Source organism: Erythrolamprus reginae, chromosome 9, assembly GCF_031021105.1.
Source record: "Erythrolamprus reginae isolate rEryReg1 chromosome 9, rEryReg1.hap1, whole genome shotgun sequence".
In the NCBI taxonomy this organism is placed as follows: Eukaryota; Metazoa; Chordata; class Lepidosauria; order Squamata; family Dipsadidae; genus Erythrolamprus; species Erythrolamprus reginae.
Genome location: NC_091958.1, coordinates 11,066,587 through 11,087,300, shown reverse-complemented (window position 1 = coordinate 11,087,300; position 20,714 = coordinate 11,066,587). Strand labels below are relative to the sequence as shown.

Genomic DNA, 20,714 nt, shown 5'->3' with positions numbered 1-20,714 from the left:
GACTTACAACGCAGCAGCCAGGGGAAGCCAGCTTAGTGACTCACGCCAAGGAGACCTTATTTTCCCCCTTTACTAAACGCTCGTTCGTTTTACCCACTTGTGAAAAAGGTCCCTTATGAAGGGCCGGGGGTGTATTCAGCTTCAGCAATTAGCCATATGAGCGTTTCAGCTTCTGTTATGCATCTGTAGGATCCATCAGCGATCTTTCAAGGCAACGTATGTGAAATTGCATGCAATTTCCATCCGGCCAATTTCTCGGCGTCTTACCTTGATTGCTGCATTCGAGATTGATAAGCGCAGCCACTCGATCTGTGGCTCACGAGCACGCCTGCCCATCGGGTGAGCAAAATCATCCGTGTACCTATTCAGGTACTCAGAGGCAGGATTCAAAGAGAGTAAACCCTTTAGAATCAACGTGATGATAAAAGGAGGAGGACATCTTTCAAATCCAATCGGGGTCAGTTACTGAAGGTTTAGGTTTCTGAGCTTCGGACTCATGCTGCAGCTCATCATAGAGAACTTCTATGTCGCCAGAATGGACTCTCGCTGCCAGAATAAGACATTCTGGAAAGAGAGAAGTTCTCTGACCTTTTTGAGTTCCAAAATTCAGAAGATTAAACCTCTGTTCCCAGTGATTGACCCAGATTGAATCCTGCAACTAACTAACTAATTAACTAACTAACTAAACTTTCCTTCCTTCCTTCCTTCCTTCCTTCCTTCCTTCCTTCCTTCCTTTTTTCCCTTCCTTCTTTCTTTTTTCCTTTCTTTCTTCCCTCTTTCCTTCCTTTCTCCCTTTCTTTCTTTCTTCATTCATTTGTTCATTCTTTTTTTTCAGGCAATGTTTTTTTATTTTTCACACCAATCACATATGCAAATTAACATACCATCAATCTTGAAATACATTACAATAATTTTCTTTTAACTTTGGTAGTCTTGATCCATCCAATGTTGCCTCCAATACAAATGACATCTGGACAAGAATAATTACTCAAATTTCTTATGTGTATTTTTAAATGCTATTAACTAATACAATTTTTAAATTGCTTCTTTTCTAGTCAAATCTAATCATTTAGGCTGTAGTGCTTCAATCTTCTCCATGTATCCTTAACAACAATTTCATAATATTTATTACCATTACTTTTATAATAATTGTCCTTAAAAAAGAAACAAATATTTCCAATCATGACAACTAAATCCTAATAGTTAACAAACTATTACATGGATCAAGAGTATATTAATTCAAGGGGGGGAAAGAAAGGTCCAAAATTTTTATCACATATGTCCCAATTAGCCCAATTAATAATAATTCCCCTTTAAAAGATAAGATACAAAATCAAAAATTTAAAATGGAAAAAAGAGGGCGGGGGAAGAGAAAAAAGTTTTTAAAAAATAGCAAGAAAAACAAAAAAATGAAAGAACAGGGGGGAAAAACCTTTTCCCCTTTCTTCCATTTATCCCATATAGTACTCAATTCCTCATATCCCATGTATCACTGTAAGCTCAGTGGAATCATCAAACCCTACTCTTATTTATATAACTACAAACCCAGTGAAATCTTTGTTCCTTCCTTCCTTCATTCATGTATTAGATAGTACATATAAGTGTAAACATGATTTGAATGCATGAAATGAATATGAATACAGTAAAAGGGAACATTAGGACAGGGATGGTAGGCACACTGGTGTGCTTATGCATGCCCTTTAGGATTAAGGTGAGGTCGGCAGTAGACAGTCTAAGGTTGAAGTTTTGAGGGTTAGGGGAAGAAACCACAGAGTCAGTTAGTGCATTCCAGGCATTGACCATTCTGTTGCTAAACTCGTATTTTCTGCAATCGAGTTTGGAGCAGTTAATTTTAAGTTTGTGTCTATTGTGTGCTCATGTATTGTTGTGGTTAAAGCTGAAGTAGTCATTTACAGGTAGGACATTGTGGTAGAGGATTTTATGAACTACATTTGTTGTAAGCCACCCTGAGTCTAAGGAGAAGGGCGGCATAAAAATTGAATAAATAAATAAATAAATAAATAAATTTAGGCCAAATTGAAGGTAATGAAGTTCTAGGCTATCTAAAGTCCAAAATGTCAAATCTGGTAAATTAAGATATTCTGTTGCGAACAGAGAAATGGAGGACTTTTCTTGTGAAATATTTTTGGAATCTCTCGACTGTATTAATGTCCGATATGCAATGTGGGTTCTAGACAGATGATCTGTACTCAAGAATTGGTCTGGCAAATGTTTTGTATGCTCTGGTTAGTAGTATAATATTACCGGAGAAGAAGCTATGCAAGATTAGATTAATAACTCTTAGTGTCTTTTTGGCAATTTTGTTATAGTGCGCTCTGGAATTTTCAGTAATATTAGTGGAACTCAATTTTGAGAGCATGTGGCTTAAATGACTAACGTCACATAATTTGACACTGAAATTGTGTCAGATATTTACCATACATGGAATGCCTTCATTCCTTTTTTACTTGAATGATACCTACTACCACATATGACGAATTTTACTGAGAGTTACAGATAGCATGACAAAGTTTACTGAGAGTTACAGATACAAGGGTCGCCCAAAAAGTAATGCACCACATTTTTTTTCCTCAGCCTACAGTAATGGTACAAATGCAAAACTTTCGATGTACATTACTTGAATTGTCAGGAGTGCGTGTGTAAATTTTGCGTTTCTTCAGACAGATAGCGTAGCTGCAGCAGTGTTGCGAAATGGCATCTGTAAGTGATGTACGTTACAAGCAGTGTGTTGGCATTGAATTTCTCACTGCGGAGAAAGTAACTGTTGGGAATATTCCCAAACATTTCTGTACAGTTTATGGAGAGTTTGCAGTCGACAGAAGTATGGTTAGTTGCATAAGACATTTTAAGGATGAGGAAGAGGTGATTCTCACAGTGCAGAAATGCCTTCGTGACCAGAACTAGGACTGGTACCGACAGGGCATACACACCCTTGTGTCTCACTTGAGGAAGACCATAGAATGGGATAGAGATTACAGTGATCCCTCTATTATCGGGAGGGTTCCGTTCCAAGACCCCTCGCGATAATCGATTTTTCGCGATGTAGGGTTGCGGAAGTAAAAACGCCATCTGCGCATGCGCGCCCTTTTTTCTATGGCCGTGCACGCGTAGATGGTGGAGTTTGCGTTCCCCGCCACCCATGCAAAGGGGAAACCCGATTCGGCTCCTCGCTGCTGCTGCGCTACCGAGCAGATCAGCTGCTGGGCGGCCGAAGGAACCTTCCCTGGGTCTTCCCCCTCTTGCTGGCAGGCAGGCGAGCGGCGGGCATCAGCGAGAAGCCGTGGTTTCCCCTTTGCGTGGGCGGCCGGGAAGACCCGGGTTGGGGGTTCGGGGGGGTGCTGGGAAGCCCCCCAGGCCGGCTGCGACCTTTTAAAACAGCTGCGCCGCTTCCCAGCTGACTCCCGAAGCCAAACCCGGAAGTGGGGTTTTTTTTAATTAATGTTTTTTTAAAAATCGCGATATAGCATTTCGCGAAGATCGAGATCGCGAAACTCGAGGGATCACTGTACATGAAAAAATAGGGAGTGTAGAAAAACATCATTCTTTCTTTTGTGTAAGTTTCATTGTATTCAATAAATAATTGTTGAAGAAAAAAATGTGGTGCATTACTTTCTAGGCGACCCTCGTAATTCCTTCATCTCAGTTTTACAGATACTAACCTAGAACCATAGAAAAAAAATGTAACAGGTTAGATGTCCATTAATTTGGCCAGGACAAAGATACACTCTTTGCAAAGATCCCAGAAAAGAGGACCTAGGGTATATTAGAGCTATCCACTAAGAGATAGATGTTGTCTGATAATATTCTGCTGAGGACAGACCAAAATACATATTATTCCTAGGCTACTGGTAACGTTCATCCCCACAATGTTTGGATGTTTTTGAATTGAAAAGCAGTCAAAGACAGCAGTTAAGAAGAAATGACAAGGCAGATAGAGGTGGATGTATATTCCACTAGACTGTAACATGATGCTCAAGCAATTGACGTATCTTGCCTAGTAATTGTCTATACCAATTGTATACAGTCTCAGGTCTCACCACAAACAGCAACCTATCGTGCTCAATGGAAAAGGCCAGGAATCAAACATGGACATTCTCACTGAATTATAGCTTGTTCTCTTTCTCTGTCAACTTAATTTCCTCCCAGAATGAATGTTTTGATTCTTTTGACAAGAAAAGATGTCTCAACTTGGGTGTATTTTGCATCTCAATATACAATTTCAGCTTTGAAATCCTTGCCTATAGCCCTCTGGATGAAAGGAATTAAAGACATTTCTAAGGGTTCTTTCAAGCAACTTGCCCCCGCACATGTGTACTACTCGTTTCTGGCTCTAGGGGGTGGTGATCAGGTCCGTTTCTAAGCCAAAGAGCCAGTGCTGTTCAAAGACGTCTCCGTGGTCATGTGGTTGGCATGACTCAATGCCAAAGGCGCACGGAACACTGTTACCTTCCCACCAAAGATGGTGCTTATTTTTTCTACTTGGAATCCTTACATGCTTTCGAACTGCTAGAGTGGCAGAAGCTGGGACAAGTTACGGGAGCTCACCCTGTTACGCAGCACTAGGGATTCAAACCACTGAACTCCCGACCTCAGCATCTTATCCACTGAGCCACTTCATCCCGTCAAGTACCTTATCGTGTGACTTAAACAACTGGAAAAGAGTCCAAGCACCTATTTCAAAATTTATCTTGGTCGGTAAGCCACTCCCACCCAGTCACATGACCTTTAAGCCAACCCCCTAGTCACATGATTGTAAAGCCACTCTCACTTGGTTAAATGGCCAGCAAGCCACTCCTACCTGGCCACGTGGCCATAAGCCAAGCCCACAGTGTGGCCGTAAAAAATTTGACAGCCCATCACTGACTGCACTTTAACCACTGCACCACCGTGGCTCCGAGATTGGACAACTATTTATCTGAAATGGTTATTATTATTATTATTATTATTATTATTATTATTATATTATTATTATTATTATTATTATTATTAATTGGATTTGTATGCCGCCCCTCTCCATGGACTCAGGGCGGCATACAAATCCAATAAATAATAATAAGTTTCCTGCTTGAGCAGGGGATTCAACTACAAGACCCCCCAAGATCCCTTCCATCTCTACTATTCTTTTATTCTGAAGTCAAAACTGTGAAAAATCATTTTGTCAAATATCCAAATAATAGATGCACACAAAAACTCATTCAGAGGATGCAACTGAGACAGGCAAGAATGACAGGTGGCTCCTTATAGTCCTTATAGAAAATTAGTGACTGTGTGTGTGTGTGTGTGTGTGTGTGTGTGTAATCTACACATTTTTGTCTGACACACAATAAGATAGACATGATTGAGGAAAACCTAATATGATATCTATAGCAGAGAAGGAAACAAACAAACAAACTAGAAAATAGATAAATTAGATCTTTGGCAGGAAAGGATAATGATACCCGAGCCGTCACAATTTCAGCACACCGATGGTGGAATTCTCAGTCCCCGATTGTTATCCAATTCACAAAGAGGTGCATGCTGGCAGTGTAACAAAAGCCAATGTGGGTGGCAAGGTAGCTGCAAATTTAAGCATGAATGCTCTATATGTGGGGGCTTGCACCTGATTACCAGATGCTCCAAGCAGATGGCCGGGGAGGAGAGTAAACAGGGCTCCTCGAAGCTTCGATGGGGTTACAGAAAGTACCAATTCTTCGGAGAGTAGCTATAATCCATCGTTGGCTGTGAACACGCCATAGTAAGACACCATACAGATTACTTGCGTTGCATCCTGCTGATCTTTCTTAGCCTCCTCCCGTTGAAAAGAGCGGACAAACCCCCATACTTACAACCTTTCATTTTTGCTTAAAATAGTTCCGTGCTTTTGTAGAAAATTATACAGACTTTTCTCTACTGAATGTATTCTGTTAAGAGAGGCCAGCATAATTTGAAAGGAAGAATTGCATTTCTAAATGGAGTTGTCCCACTGGAGATCTGGGTTAGTATTCGACACTCATGTGCAGCTGCCATCGGTTAAGCAATGCTGTAACAATGAAGGCTTGTAGGCCATAAGAATGATTACCTTGTAAATAGTTAATAGATAATGCACAACAATTACATTTTAAACACATCCACCAGCCATGAGATTGCATACATTTCTTTACCATTTTTTTTCTGTGTTTACTCATGTTTAATTAGCATACCCTTGGTGATGAAATGAAAATGAATCAAAGCATGCTGTTTTGTTGTGTTTAAAAATATAAGGCACTATGGACAAATTACACAAAGAAGTTGCATAAAGCAGAATGGAGAGGACTTGAATCTCATTATACTTATGCTTAGGAGCACATGTTGTTAGATAGCAGGAAGTCTAAATCGTTGCTAATCTACTGCAGTTCACCCAGATACTAACTATGACTCTGGATCGTCCTTCTGACCTTTTGGATTCCAGATTTCTGTGGTTATGAAACTAACTTCATCACTTGTTTTAAAGGCCAAGCTAATGGAGGACTCAAGCTATAGATCCAATTGGAAAAGGTGGTTTGGGAATATGTGATGAAGTTGTACTTCTTCAAAGAAAAGGTGTATTACATTATATACATGTACTGACCAATCAGATCATAGAACAGATTGCATCATTCTGCTGAAGAACCATGACTCAGCATTTACTTAACTTCTACTGTACTTGTAATATTACTTCAGGTTTATATCCTGACACCAAGCGGTGGAAGTGATGTGCCGGTGCCTGGAGGCTGTTGGGGTCTGGATGGGTGTCAACAGACTCAAACTCAACCCTGATAAGACAGAGTGGCTGTGGGTTTTGCCTCCCAAGGACAATTCTATCTGTCCGTCCATCACCCTGGGGGGGGGAGTTATTGACCCCCTCAGAGAGGGTCCGCAACTTGGGCATCCTCCTCGATCCACAGCTCACATTAGAGAAACATATTTCAGCTGTGGTGAGGGGGGCGTTTGCCCAGGTTTGCCTGGTGCACCAGTTGCAGCCCTATTTGGACCGGGAGTCACTGCTCACTCATGCCCTCATCACCTCGAGGTTCGACTACTGTAATGCTCTCTACATGGGGCTACCTTTGAAAAGTGTTCGGAAACTTCAGATCGTGCAGAATGCAGCTGCGAGAGCAATCATGGGCTTTCCCAAATATGCCCATGTTACACCATCACTCCGCAGTCTGCATTGGTTGCCGATCAGTTTCCGGTCACAATTCAAAGTGTTGGTTATGACCTATAAAGCCCTTCATGGCACCGGACCAGATTATCTCAGAGACCGCCTTCTGCTGCACGAATCCCAGCAACCAGTTAGGTCCCACAGAGTGGGCCTTCTCCGGGTCCCGTCAACTAAACAATGTCGTTTGGCGGGACCCAGGGGAAGAGCCTTCTCTGTGGCGGCCCCGGCCCTTTGGAACCAACTCCCCCAGAGATTAGAATTGCCCCCACCCTCCTTGCCCTTCATAAGCTTCTTTAAACCCAACTCTGCCGTCAGGTATGGGGGAACTGAGATATTATTTCCCCCTAGGCCTTACAATTTACGCATGGTATGTTTGTATATATGTTTGATTTTATAATAAGGATTTTTTTAGTTGTTTTAATATTGGATTGTTACATGCTGTTTTTTATCACCGTTGTTAGCCTCCCGGAGTCTGCGGAGAGGGGTGGCATACAAATCCAATAAATAAATAAATAAACTAATGGAGGGCTAAAACTTTTTTTGGGGGGGGGAATGTCCATCCATGTACCTCATTAATCAAAAGGAAGCAACAAAATTCTACTTTCTGTGTTCTATTTAGCCATTTAGTCTTGCTTAAACTTCTGGATAAATCGTTAAGAAATGCTTATCTTCTCTTTCATTCACCACTAGGTAAGGTAGCATTTAAAGAAAGCCACCATGAAACCCTGGACCTTTTAATATTACATCCCATCCAGGGAAGGGCTGCTGATTGCTGGCGCTACTGCTGCACTCCCGGCAGCGGGCATGGGCGCATCCAGTGCGCATGGGTGCATGCATCAGCACACATGGGTGTGCATGTCGGTGTGCTTGGGTGCACACATTGGCGTGAGATTCAGCTTTCTGTGCATGCGCAGAAGCTGAATCTCGTGCTAGGATGCTGAGATGTGTGAGATTTCACTGATTTTCAGCAATTTCTTTAGCGAAATCTGGCACACGTAAGCCAGATGATATTTGGATTTCTGATATTGGATCACATGATATTTGGATTTCTGCACATATGCAGTCGGTCAGCTGGAGCTGCATGCACAGCTCCATTTTTCCAACCGTAACTGCGCACCAAACCGTACCGGATACAGCCCAATACTGACCCCATCCCAACATTTGGAGATGTAGAGGCAAAGCAGATAGAGTGGTACCTCTACTTACGAACTTAATTCATTCCGTGACCAGGTTCTTAAGTAGAAAAGTTTGTAAAAAGAATCAATCTTTCCCATAGGAATCAATATAAAGGCAAATAATGTGTGGGGGTTGGAGGGGAAACCACATGGAGGGTGGAGGCCCTGTTTCTTCCCAGGAGATTCCTAGAGAGGCCCCATGGAGGCTTCTCCCTGCCTTTTCCGATCCTGTTTTCTCCCAGGAGATTCCTAGAGAGGCCCCATGGAGGCTTCTCCCTGTCTTTTCCGGCCCTGTTTCCTCCCAGGAGATTCCTAGAGAGGCCCCATGGAGGCTTCTCCCTGTCTTTTGCCGGCCCTGTTTCCTCCCAGGAGATTCCTAGAGAGGCCCCATGGAGGCTTCTCCCTGCCTTTTCCGGCCCTGTTTCCTCCCAGGAGATTCCTAGAGAGGCCCCATGGAGGCTTCTCCCTACCTTTTCCGGCCCTGTTTCCTCCCAGGAGATTCCTAGAGAGGCCCCATGGAGGCTTCTCCCTGCCTTTTCCGGCCCTGTTTCCACCCAGGAGATTCCTAGAGAGGCCCCATGGAGACTTTTCCCTGCCTTTTACGGCCCTGTTTCCTCCCAGGAGATTCCTAGAGAGGCCCCATGGAGGCTTCTCCCTGCCTTTTCCGGCCCTGTTTCCGCCCAGGAGATTCCTAGAGAGGCCCCATGGAGACTTTTCCCTGCCTTTTACGGCCCTGTTTCCTCCCAGGAGTTTCCTAGAGAGGCCCCACGGAGGCTTCTCTCTGCCTTTTCCGGTTACAGTTTCGGAGACTTGGGTTTGTAAGTGGAAAATGGTTCTTGTGAAGAGGCAAAAAAAAAAATCTTGAACTCCCGGTTCTTATCTAGAAAAGTTCATAAGTAGAGGTGTTCTTGGGTAGAGGTACCACTGTACCTTTTACAAAGCCAGTGGGGCTGGGGTAGGGGGGATGTAGTATCTACGTGGGGTGGGGTTTTTTGCCCGATAAACAAACGGAAGCTACAGCCTAATTCGATCTTAATGTGAATGTGTTTTAAAATGGCCGTTGCCCTGTAGAACCTTGAAAATGGAACTCCTCCGAACGTTCTCCTGCCAGCCTACGAGACGCTGCCAACTTTTCCACAAGCGAACAGCTTGTATCTCCATGAAAACCAATGGATGGAACAAATTGTATTAAATTATGTAAAATGATACTAAAAAGCGCCATCGAGTAGTTAAGGCAAAATATTTAAAAAATGGGGGTTGGAGGGGAAACCGGTTTACTAAATGCGATTTGCTGTTGTTGTTGATGTTGTTTTTTTGCTGAAATCAAATTTATGGAAATGGCGACGAGGCTTCTCTTTATTGGACTGCTGAAGAAGGAGGAAACTCGGATTCCTTCTATTGCCAACCAGAAATTTGATTTATCTCCCAGGGCAGACTAGCATATTTCTTTCATGAACCTGGCACCTGTGAAATATTTAGCTTTCCTGAAACTTTAAGATATCTTGTCGACACGCATCCAAGCATCACCCTGTTTTCACCCCACTGTCCTTCTTCGAGTCTCTGCAGGAGCTGTCACTATAAAACCTACGTCCAAATACTTCCCCATTTCCTATTCCACTGGCTTTTTTTTTAAGGTACGAAGGTTTATAAATAACAGCAATTAGCTACAGCTACAGTACGCTGTGGATGCATCCTTGTGAAAAATATTGTTCTTATTTGGGGGACTGCTCCAATTAAATTTATTACAGATTTTCAAATTGTTCATATCTGAAGCAAATCATCATGGATCAAAAATAGAACCATTTCTGCACCTTCAGGTGGGGAGGGGAATAAAATATCTAGATGTCTTTATGTTCACAAACTGGCTGACAACGTAAAGCCTTAATTGAGACCTTTGTCAAGATATGAAAATGTCTAGATAAAGATATCACTAACTCCCACCCCATTTAAACAAAAAAAACAAAACAAAAAGCCCCCCAACAGCTAAATGATGTCTAAGATAACCAAGTAGATTCAGTTCTTCAATATTTGGAAATAGATGATAAACAGTTATAGGTGAAAGATGATAGGTAGGTAGGTAGGTAGGTAGGTAGGTAGATAGATAGATAGATAGATAGATAGATAGATAGATAGATAGATAGATAGATAGAAGGATAGATAGATAGAAGGATAGATAGATAGAAGGATAGATAGATAGATAGATAGATAGATAGATAGATGATAGATAGATAGATAGATAGATAGATAGATAGATAGATAGATAGATTAGATAGATAGTTGAGATAAATACATAGATGATTAGAAATATATATATATAGAAATAAAAGATAGAGATAGATGATATTGAGATAGATAGATAGATAGATAGATAGATAGATAGATGATTGATAGATAGATAGATGATTGATAGATAGATAGATAGATAGATAGATAGATAGATAGATAGATAGATGATTGATAGATAGATTGATAGATAGATAGATTAGATAGTTGAGATAAATACATAGATGATTAGAAATATATATATATAGAAATAAAAGATAGAGATAGATGATATTGAGATAGATAGATAGATAGATAGATAGATAGATAGATGATAGATGAGATAGATAGTTGAGATAAATACATAGATGATTATAAATACTGTAGATATATAGAGAAATAAATGATAGAGATAGATATTGATAGATAAATGATAGATAGATAGATAGATAGATAGATAGATAGATAGATAGATAGATAGATAGATAGATAGATAGATAGATAGATATGTGATGAGAGACAGAGAGATGATTGAAGATAGAGGGGAGGGGGCTTTAAATTCTCCTTGGTCTTAAAACTCCACACAAAACCTAGAAGAAAATGCTGAATAGTTCTGAATAGCTTTGCAAATATTTTCCTAATTTGGTGGGTGCTTCACCAGAGTTTGGAGGGCAGGGCAGTAAACTCTGTACCCTTACAATATTTTATAAAAAGTACTTGGCTTTTTTAAAAATAATAATAATCTTGGCTTTATAGAGTAATCAGGTGGTATCTAAAAACAGAAAACACTGCAAATGTTTCCTGGAGCAGTTCAGCAGTGTTATGTGAAAATATCCTTGGGTTTAGCTTTAACCAGTGAAAAATGGGAGCCAATAATGGAGAAAGAAGCAGAATGAGGCATGTTGCACACTCCATACGTCTAGCAAATACTTTTGAATGCAGCCAATGTGTTTACAAAGAAGAGAACAAACCACAAGAAGGGATGTTTACATTCTGTTACAATATTACATCGGAAAGTTGGTTTTCCTTCCTCTCTAATATCAGAGCAATACACTCAAGAAACCCCTTTGCAATAGTAGCAATTATAATAGTAACAATAATAATAATAACAATAATACATGCAAGTGATATTCATCTGATTTCTATGCAGAGAATTGGGTTTTTGCATATTGTACGTGATTCAGAAAGAATAATTAAAGTCCTACATGGACACACATTTGCCTGAGGGCAAAACCTTTTATGTTGTTTTGCATTCTGCATGTCACTCAAAAATTTGCAACTGAGAAATGATGCTGCACTAAAATAAGGCAAGGGACGCATTGACTAAAGAGAAAGAAAGAAATTATACCTTGTCCAAATTGTTGACACTCCTTTCAACATCTCACCATGACTGCTGTGCTAGAACAGCTGAGCTATATGTAGGTGACATTCAGGCAAGACCACTGGTTATAGTTAAAGAAAGATGTTTTTGGACAGGCAGGGTATTAGTTTTTGAAAGATAAAGCCATTTTATTTTCTCCAGTCAATGGAAATTCTTCTTGTATGTACGGGGAGATTGCAACCATGCAGCCATTCTGTGTCTTTAATATTTTTCAGTAAGACCAGCTACAACAGACAAAATGCTCCAGGCTGGATTCATACCATAATTCCTGGTCTGCTTAACCATGGTTCATTGACTAAAAAAAGAATTGGCTAGGTTGACACATTATGCTAAATCAAAACCAGCCAACCATCACATGGCTTAGTGTGACACATGAACATCCAGCCACAGTCGTGCGTGCATTGCTCTAGGCAGTGTGAAAACACTATACAATATGCACCCAACGATTAGTGATCAATGCGGCATTGATGGGAAGTCAAGCTTGATAGTCGTGTAACCAATTGTGGCTGAAACAACCTGTGATAATTTAGGACTTTTGAAGATGGGCAGAATTGGTTCCTTGGACTGCAAGGAGATCAGACCCATCAGTCCTAAAGGGAATCAACCCCAACTGTTCTTTGGAAGGACAGATACTGAAGCTGAAGCCCCAGTGCTTTTGGCCAACCAAATGAGAAGATGGGATTCCGTGGAAAAGAGCCTGATGTTGGGAAAAGTGGAAGGAAAAAGGAGAAGGGAATGGCAGAGGAGGAGATGGTTACATAGGGTCATCAATGCAATGAACGTGGGTTTGGACAAACTTTAGGAAACATTGGAGAAGAGGGGAGCCTGCTGTGCTATGGTCCATGGGGCTGCAAAGAGTCAGACATGAACTTAGTGGCTGAACAACACAACAAAAACAACAACAGAATTGGTTCCAGATTAAAAGCAAAGTACTTTGGAGGTTACTCCTGCTTACTCACATGGAGTGATCTCACTGAAGAGCTTGGTTTAAGACAGCACCATCCTCAGAGGATTCAAAACCTGCAAAACAGCAGGCACAAAATTATGATAGAAGTACCAAAAATGGTAACCACCATTTTTGCAGATTAAACTCCCACATATACTTCTGCTTTAGGGAGCCTCACTGCGAGGCTCAAGAAGAAAGAAAGAAAGAAAGAAAGAAAGAAAGAAAGAAAGAAAGAAAGAGAAAGAGGGAGGGGGGAGGGAGGGAGGGGAAGGAAGGAAGGAAAGAAAGAAGGAAGAACTACTTTGCACAGAGAAAGTAAAAGTGAATGTGAGATTTGCTACACGCTGATAGAAATAGATTTATGGCACCATCATCTCCAAAACTTTAAAGTAGGTGTGAAATAAACTTGGGTTCCTTGTGACCAATTCACAGCAGTCTTAGTTCTAGACAGCTGTCTGATGCTACAAATTTAATCAGTTCAACCAACAGATTGATGAAATCCACATAGGTGAGATGCAAGTTTCTTTATACTTTATATGGATATGTATTTATCCATGTTATGAGGTTTACCTAATCATGTGCACAAATACCTTCTCTTTCCCATTTATCAGTTACATCCCAAAGACAGACAGCACAAGTCCTCTCATTGATCTATTTTTATTTTGTAAAAACAACCCCACGTCCTTTGTGCCTCAATAAAGCAAACTTAAAAGCACCAATGTATGAAATTCCAACAAAAAAATAATAATATTTCCAACAATAAATAGAAAAAAAACGAACTCTTTACAGGAGGAAAAAGCTGAAAGTTCAGAATTTTTCTTTGTGTCTAAGACAGAGAGATCAAGACACTCACTGTTGCTTCTCGTGAACCAGAAAGGTTGGGACATTAATTTCCTCAATATTTCTGAATTTTGCTTTTTTCTTTGGCCTATTCCCTTTGCTCCCAAGTTTGACACCCTATATATGACTTGATTGCTCAAGAGTTGCAAACTTTGGACAGTGAAGTGCTTGCAAAAACGGCCACTTGGACATGCATATTTGCTCAGCTCCCAATAATTTCCTATAACTATTGACCAGTTAAAACAAAGCTTCACTCTTTAATCAAAATCAAAATCAAACTTTCTGCCTTAGTTCAAAAGGTTTGGTCTAATTTGACAAAGAGGTTGTGATCAATATATTTATCTTCCTCTTTTCTTGAGATTCAGGTTTCCTGTGGAGGATTTGATATATGATATCTTGATAATGAAAGAAGAACATGCCTGACCTCCCTATTGTATATGAAATGTTTAAGTGTTTAACATTAATGCGTAATGGAGTTCTAACCAGAGGCAATTCCATGGATAATGTTCAAATGGGAGGAAGGGCTCATTTCTCAAACTATTGATAACTTAAGTTGTAATTATTATTTTTTTCTTCTTATTTAAATAGGAAAAAAGTTTCACTCTTAGGAACAAGTGTATGTGTTTATTTTTAAACTATTAATTTTTTCCATATAGAAGCCCAAAGCAATATACATGTTCTTCCCCCAATTTTTAGGAAAAACTGTTAAAATTTAGGTGGAATTTAGAGTTGGCCAGAATTCAGTCAGGAGTAATTATTTGAAGGATGGAGAAAAACAGTTCTAACAGAAAAATCAGGACCCTGGATAGCTCCATTTGTAATCGAAGAGATATGATTGGGTAATAGGAATCAGGTAAAGGGAGACAAAATATGATCCCTGGATCTTATTGGATTCTGACTTCTGTTAGTCGTATTAAACACAGCCAATAGTAAGGTTAATGCACCATCATCCTTAAAAATAGATTGAATGATACACCAATAAAAAATAAAACAATGACCAACGCTAGCAAAGTTACCATCTCATTTCCATTTCGGCTTTTCCCTCCCAGTAAGTAGGAAGCTGTTCCATCTTAAAAAGTCCTTATCCACTTTTGTCCCAAACTTCAATTCTGGTGATAAAATGGCTTCGGCCTAACATAAGGATAATGTTACAACATATGGCAAGGCCAAAAAACCGCCACAAGGCACTGCCAAAAATGTTTCATGGTTATTATATATAACAAAAACTATCCTTTAAAGAATAGAATAGAATAGAATACAGAGTTGGAAGGGACCTTGGAGGTCTTCTAGTCCAACCTCTTGCTTCTGCAGGAAACTATACACCATTTCAGACAAATGGTTATCCAACATCTTCTTAAAAACTTCCAGTGTTGGAGCATTCATAATTTCTGGAGACGCTGATTAATTGTTCTCAGTGTCAGGAAATTTCTCCTTAGTTCTAAGTTACTTCTCTCCTTGATTAGTTTCCATCCATTGCTTCCTGTCCTGCCCTCAAGTGCCTGACTCCCTCTTCTTTTTAGCAACCCCTGAGATATTGGAACACTGCTATCTTGTCTCCCCTAATCCTTCTTTTCATTAAATGATTCTTTAAAAGGTGAAGGGGCCAATCCAAGACATTCTCTTAGAATTATTGACATGGCTAAGACATCAACGATAAGCAACCAAAAAGCAATTTCATAAGCATTGTTATAAAAGGCTAGGGTAATTGCTTTAAGCACTCTAGGCATTGTCAGGAATGTGGACAAACTCTTTTATTCATTCATTCATTCATTCATTCATTCATTTATTTATTTATTTATTTATTTATTGGGTTTGTATGCCACCACTCTCCGTAGACTCGGGGCGGCTAACAACAGTGATAAAAAACAGCATATAACATACTGGTAAACATCCTGATGCAAGATGCAATAGATCAATGACACCGGGTGTATTTATTTAATTTGAAAATAGGAGCCATCTCCCCAATCCAGAAACAAGTCCTTCTCTCTACAAATTGCCTTGCATGTATTAAAAAAACCCCACTACGACCAAAATTCACTCCACTCAGTAAGCATGCTAAAACAAGACAGTTGAAGCTCTTTACGCATAAAAGTATGGAAGTAATTAGGGATTATGTCGTAAGTGTACAAACATAGTTTATATTACTGGGTATTAGAAAGGACCCCTTTTATAGCTGCCTTTGTCAATTTGATAGAGCAAAGGGTTTTAATGTACTATAATAAGGAATGTAAGAGAGGGCAAAGGACAGTCTGAATGTGATCCCTGAGCAATCTAAAGGTCTCCTTAGTCCTCTGCAAGCTTGAGCTCCCTACTTATTCTCTGGTCTCCTACGTTTTAACTGAATTAATAGCAATCCAATGAGAGAACGTTCCTTCAGATGTCGGTTGTCAAAGCATTGGCAGAGTTCAAAACAAGGCCAACGTTACAGCAGATCCCAGTGCTATGATCCTATTTAAAAAACAGCATGGCCCATTGTTCTCCAGGCACCATTAGGAAAGGATTCTATGAGGTTTTTGTAAATACAGTGGTACCTCTATTTAAGAACTTAATTCATTCCGTGACCTGGTAAGTAGAAAAGTTTGTAAGAAGAAGCAATTTTCCCCATAGGAATCAATGTAAAAGCAAATAATGTGTGTGATTGGGGAAACCACAGGGAGGGTGAAGGCCATGTTTCCTTCCAGGAGATTTTATTTATTTATTTATTTTGTTCAATTTTTATGCCACCCTTCTCCTTAGACTCAGGGCGGCTTGCAACATGTCAGCAATAGCACTTCTTAACAGAGCCAGCATATTGCCCCCACAATCCGGGTCCTCATTTTACCCACCTCAGAAGGATGGAAGGCTGAGTCAACCTTGAGCCGGTGATGAGATTTGAACCGCTGACCTTCAGATCTACAATCAGCTTCAGTGGCCTGCAATATAGCACTCTACCTGCTGCGCCACCCCGGCTCATAGATTCCTAGAGAGGCCCCACAGAAGCTTCTTCCCACCTTTTCAGGCCCTGTTTCCTCCCAGGATATTCCTAGAGGGGCCCCACGGAGGCTTCTCCCCGCCTTTTCCGGCCCTGTTTCCTCCCAGGAGATTCCTAGAGAGGCCCCACAGAGGCTTCTCCCCGCTTTTTCCAACCCTGTTTCCTCCCAGGATATTCCTAGAGAGGCCCCATGGAGGCTTCTCCCCGCATTTTCTGGCCCTGTTTCCTCCCAGGAGATTCCTAGAGAGGCCCCAGAGAGGCTTGTCCCCGCTTTTTCCAACCCTGTTTCCTCCCAGGATATTCCTAGAGAGGCCCCATGGAGGCTTCTCCCCGCATTTTCTGGCCCTGTTTCCTCCCAGGAGATTCCTAGAGAGGCCCCACAGAGGCTTCTCCCCGCTTTTTCCAACCCTGTTTCCTCCCAGGATATTCCTAGAGAGGCCCCATGGAGGCTTCTCCCCGCATTTTCTGGCCCTGTTTCCTCCCAGGAGATTCCTAGAGAGGCCCCAGAGAGGCTTCTCCCCGCTTTTTCCAACCCTGTTTCCTCCCAGGATATTCCTAGAGAGGCCCCATGGAGGCTTCTCCCCGCATTTTCTGGCCCTGTTTCCTCCCAGGAGATTCCTAGAGAGGCCCCACAGAGGCTTCTCCCCGCTTTTTCCAACCCTGTTTCCTCCCAGGATATTCCTAGAGAGGCCCCATGGAGGCTTCTCCCCGCATTTTCTGGCCCTGTTTCCTCCCAGGAGATTCCTAGAGAGGCCCCAGAGAGGCTTCTCCCCGCCTTTTTCCGGTTACAGTTTCGGAGGCTCGGGTTTGTAAGTGGAAAATAGTTCTTGAGGAGAGGCAAAAAAATATTGAACACCCGGTTCTTATCTAGAAAAGTTTGTAAGTAGAGGCGTTTGTAGGTAGAGGCATCACTGCATTAAAAAAAAATCCCCTCCCTTTTTATGAACTTGAAACTCTTTGATTTGTGGTAGAGTCATTCACAGAGGGTTTTTTAAAAAAGGAAATGGCAGCATCTGGGCGGGTGGGTGGAGCCTCGTGCTGCTACACGTACCGGTTCTCCAAACCACCAGCAGCCGCCACTACCAGTACGCCCAAACCATTCCGAAATGGTAGCATTTCTTCAGCTTCAACCACAACAACACCCGAGCACACAACAGATACAAACTTAAATAAACCACTCTAAACTCGACTGCAGGAAATACGACTTTATTAACAGAGTAGTTGATGCATGGAACTTACTACCTGACTCTGTAGTATTATCACCTAACCCCCAAAATTTACCCTTAGACTGTCCATTGTTGACCTCTCCCGATTCCTAAGAGGTCAGTAAGGGGCGTGCATAAGTGCACCAGCGTGCCTTCCGTCCCCTCTTCTAATGTTTCTTTTTTACTAGTATCATGTAAATGAACATTATTATATCTTTGTATACCACCAATACATACTTGACAAATAAAATAAATAAAATAAATAAATTTCACCCCTGATCTGCAGACTCTTGCTGTATGTGTGTTTGTGGCTGGGGAGGGTTCCACTTACATTCGCCACCAGTTCGCATTGTGACATTTCGCACGCCCGTCCCCATGTGCAATTTTACTTCCGTGTATGCTCCGTAGCAGGATTCAGCCCGAAACACAGCTGAGGATTTGATCAGCTGTGCTTCGGGTGAAGAAATAATGATGAGAATTAGCCTGGGGGGTGGGCAGGTGAGTGGACTCTTTTTGAAGCAGAGAGAGAAGAGAAGCCATCCAAAGATATAAAATTCCACTGCCCCCCCCCCCCCCAAAAAAAAAGATGGTGGTGCCCATGGACCAGCACCACCTAAACTGGATCCGTGACACCACTGTCTTGTCACCAGTGGGTTGCTAATGGTTTGGGCAATCTGGTCCAAACTGGGAGGAACCCATTCCTAGTTTGTGGGGGAAGTAGAGTAGCATAGAAACAGAGACAAGAAAATACTGGAAAAAAATAAATAATTGGTTGTGTCAAATAACAAATACAAAAATAGAATATACGCCAGAATTTTTTCTATTGGGTATTATGAGAAGTAACTATTCTAAAAATGTAAAATATTTAAGCTTGCATATTACAACAGCTGCAAGGATTGTATTTGCAAAGAACTGGAAAAATCTGCAAATACCTGAAGACAATGAGATCATCAAGAAAATATACGACTGTGCAGAGATGGACAGATTGACAATGGAACTTAATAATCGAAAAGAATCGGACTATTATGAAACCTGGACAAAATGGTACCAATGGACAAAAAAAAGAAACTTAAAAGAAGCATTGAAATAAAACATCAAGAAATCTAAAAGTAATTAGAAGACAAAGTCGATAGGAATGTATATACAATGTAGATTCATCTGTAAATATGACTATGTACTTTTAAAAAAAGGAAAAAATTAATAAATACATATTAAAAAAAAGAAACAGGCAAACAGAAACAACTGGCATTGGACCAGAATACCTCCGGAACCGCCTTCTACCGCACGAATCCCAGCGGCCGATAAGGTCCCACAGAGTTGGCCTTCTCTGGGTCCCGTTGACCAAACAATGTCGTTTGGCGGGCCCCAGGGGAAGAGCCTTCTCTTCGGCGGCCCCAGCCCTCTGGAATCAACTACCCCCGGAGATTAGAATGGCCCCCACCCTCCTTGTCTTTCGCAAATTACTCAAGACCCACCTATATCGCCAGGCATGGGGGAACTGAGACACTTCCTCCAGGCTTTTATATTTTATGTTTGGTATGTATGTGTTGTATGGTTTTAATTGCTGGGGTTTTATATATTTAATATTAGATTTGTATCACGGTTATATTGTTTTTATTGTTGTTGTGAGCCGCCTTGAGTCTTCGGAGAGGGGTGGCATACAAATCTAATAAATTATTATTATTATTATTATTATTAACTGCATCCTTCCTCATCATTTCCCAAGCCTCTGCGAGATGACTTGAGATTGAAGAAGACATATAACGGTAGGGGTGAGAAGGGATTATTTTATTTTTATATCTAGGCAGGGAGGATAATTATCTCCCTGATGATGCAGGATGCCATTTGTTTCTTCTACATTCTTTTTTCCCCAGCACCAGAGTGAAGAGTGATGAATTCCTCCTCCCCATTTCTATTGAATTTAGCCAACTCTATCAGCATTAAACCAGCTTTGAAATCCTTAAAAAAAAATATTACTCTTCGGTTCAAATGCTCTCTCAATATTGTTTTACAGCTTTTATATACCATCTTTGTCATTATTTTGATGGGGCTTGGTGGAAACCGGCATATTAAAAGACTGTAAATAAATGATAAAATGAATGAAAATAATATAATCACTCACAGTTCCCCTCTCTCTTTTTGATTTATAGGGTTGTGTGGCAGATTCAAAGGCAAAAAAGCATGGTTTGGAACACTTGGAGTGTGCACATGGCATCTGTCTACAATTCCTTTAATCAGATGAAAAAAATTAACACACTGGCTTCAGGCTGTAGCTGTGCTGCCCCAAGAAAAGATGCTATTGCTTTAAGAAGGCTGATGTTATTGATAATCTGGATTTTTGCCTTCAAATATGGAATTCTATTGATGAATATCATGTAACCAGTGGCAGCCTGCAACTGGTTTAGCAACTGGCTTGGTGATCGCGCACACGTGCCTAATTCCCAGCATTAAAAATACAGCAATTTGAAGCTCACCTGCTTACCTTCTAACACACCTTGGTAAGTAGAACACCGGAGGCACAGAAATCAGCTGTTCTGCGTGAATCAGCTGAGCCAGAAAGAAGGAAAGTAACCTATATAGCATAAAGTTGTATGCGTTTGTATGTTATGTTTTTGTTTGTATATTTTTTTTCTTTTTTGTGTGTCTCTGTCATTTTAAATGTAAATATTCAATAAAGATATTTTTTTTAAAGAAGAAGGAAATATAGGACAGGATAGGTCATGGGTGGGTGGGCTGGGCCAGCTGATCATCAGA

At 40.9% G+C, this 20,714-nt stretch overlaps 1 long non-coding RNA gene across 1 annotated transcript in view; it reads left to right on the top strand.

Annotated features, from left to right (window-relative positions):
• Positions 1–20,445, top strand: part of LOC139171841 (uncharacterized) — an 85,556-nt gene extending 65,111 nt beyond the window's left edge. The window contains exon 3 of the long non-coding RNA XR_011559812.1: positions 20,111–20,445. This is a non-coding gene — a long non-coding RNA (uncharacterized lncRNA). The remainder of the gene's footprint in view (positions 1–20,110) is intronic.
• The last annotated feature ends 269 nt before the right edge of the window (positions 20,446–20,714 follow it).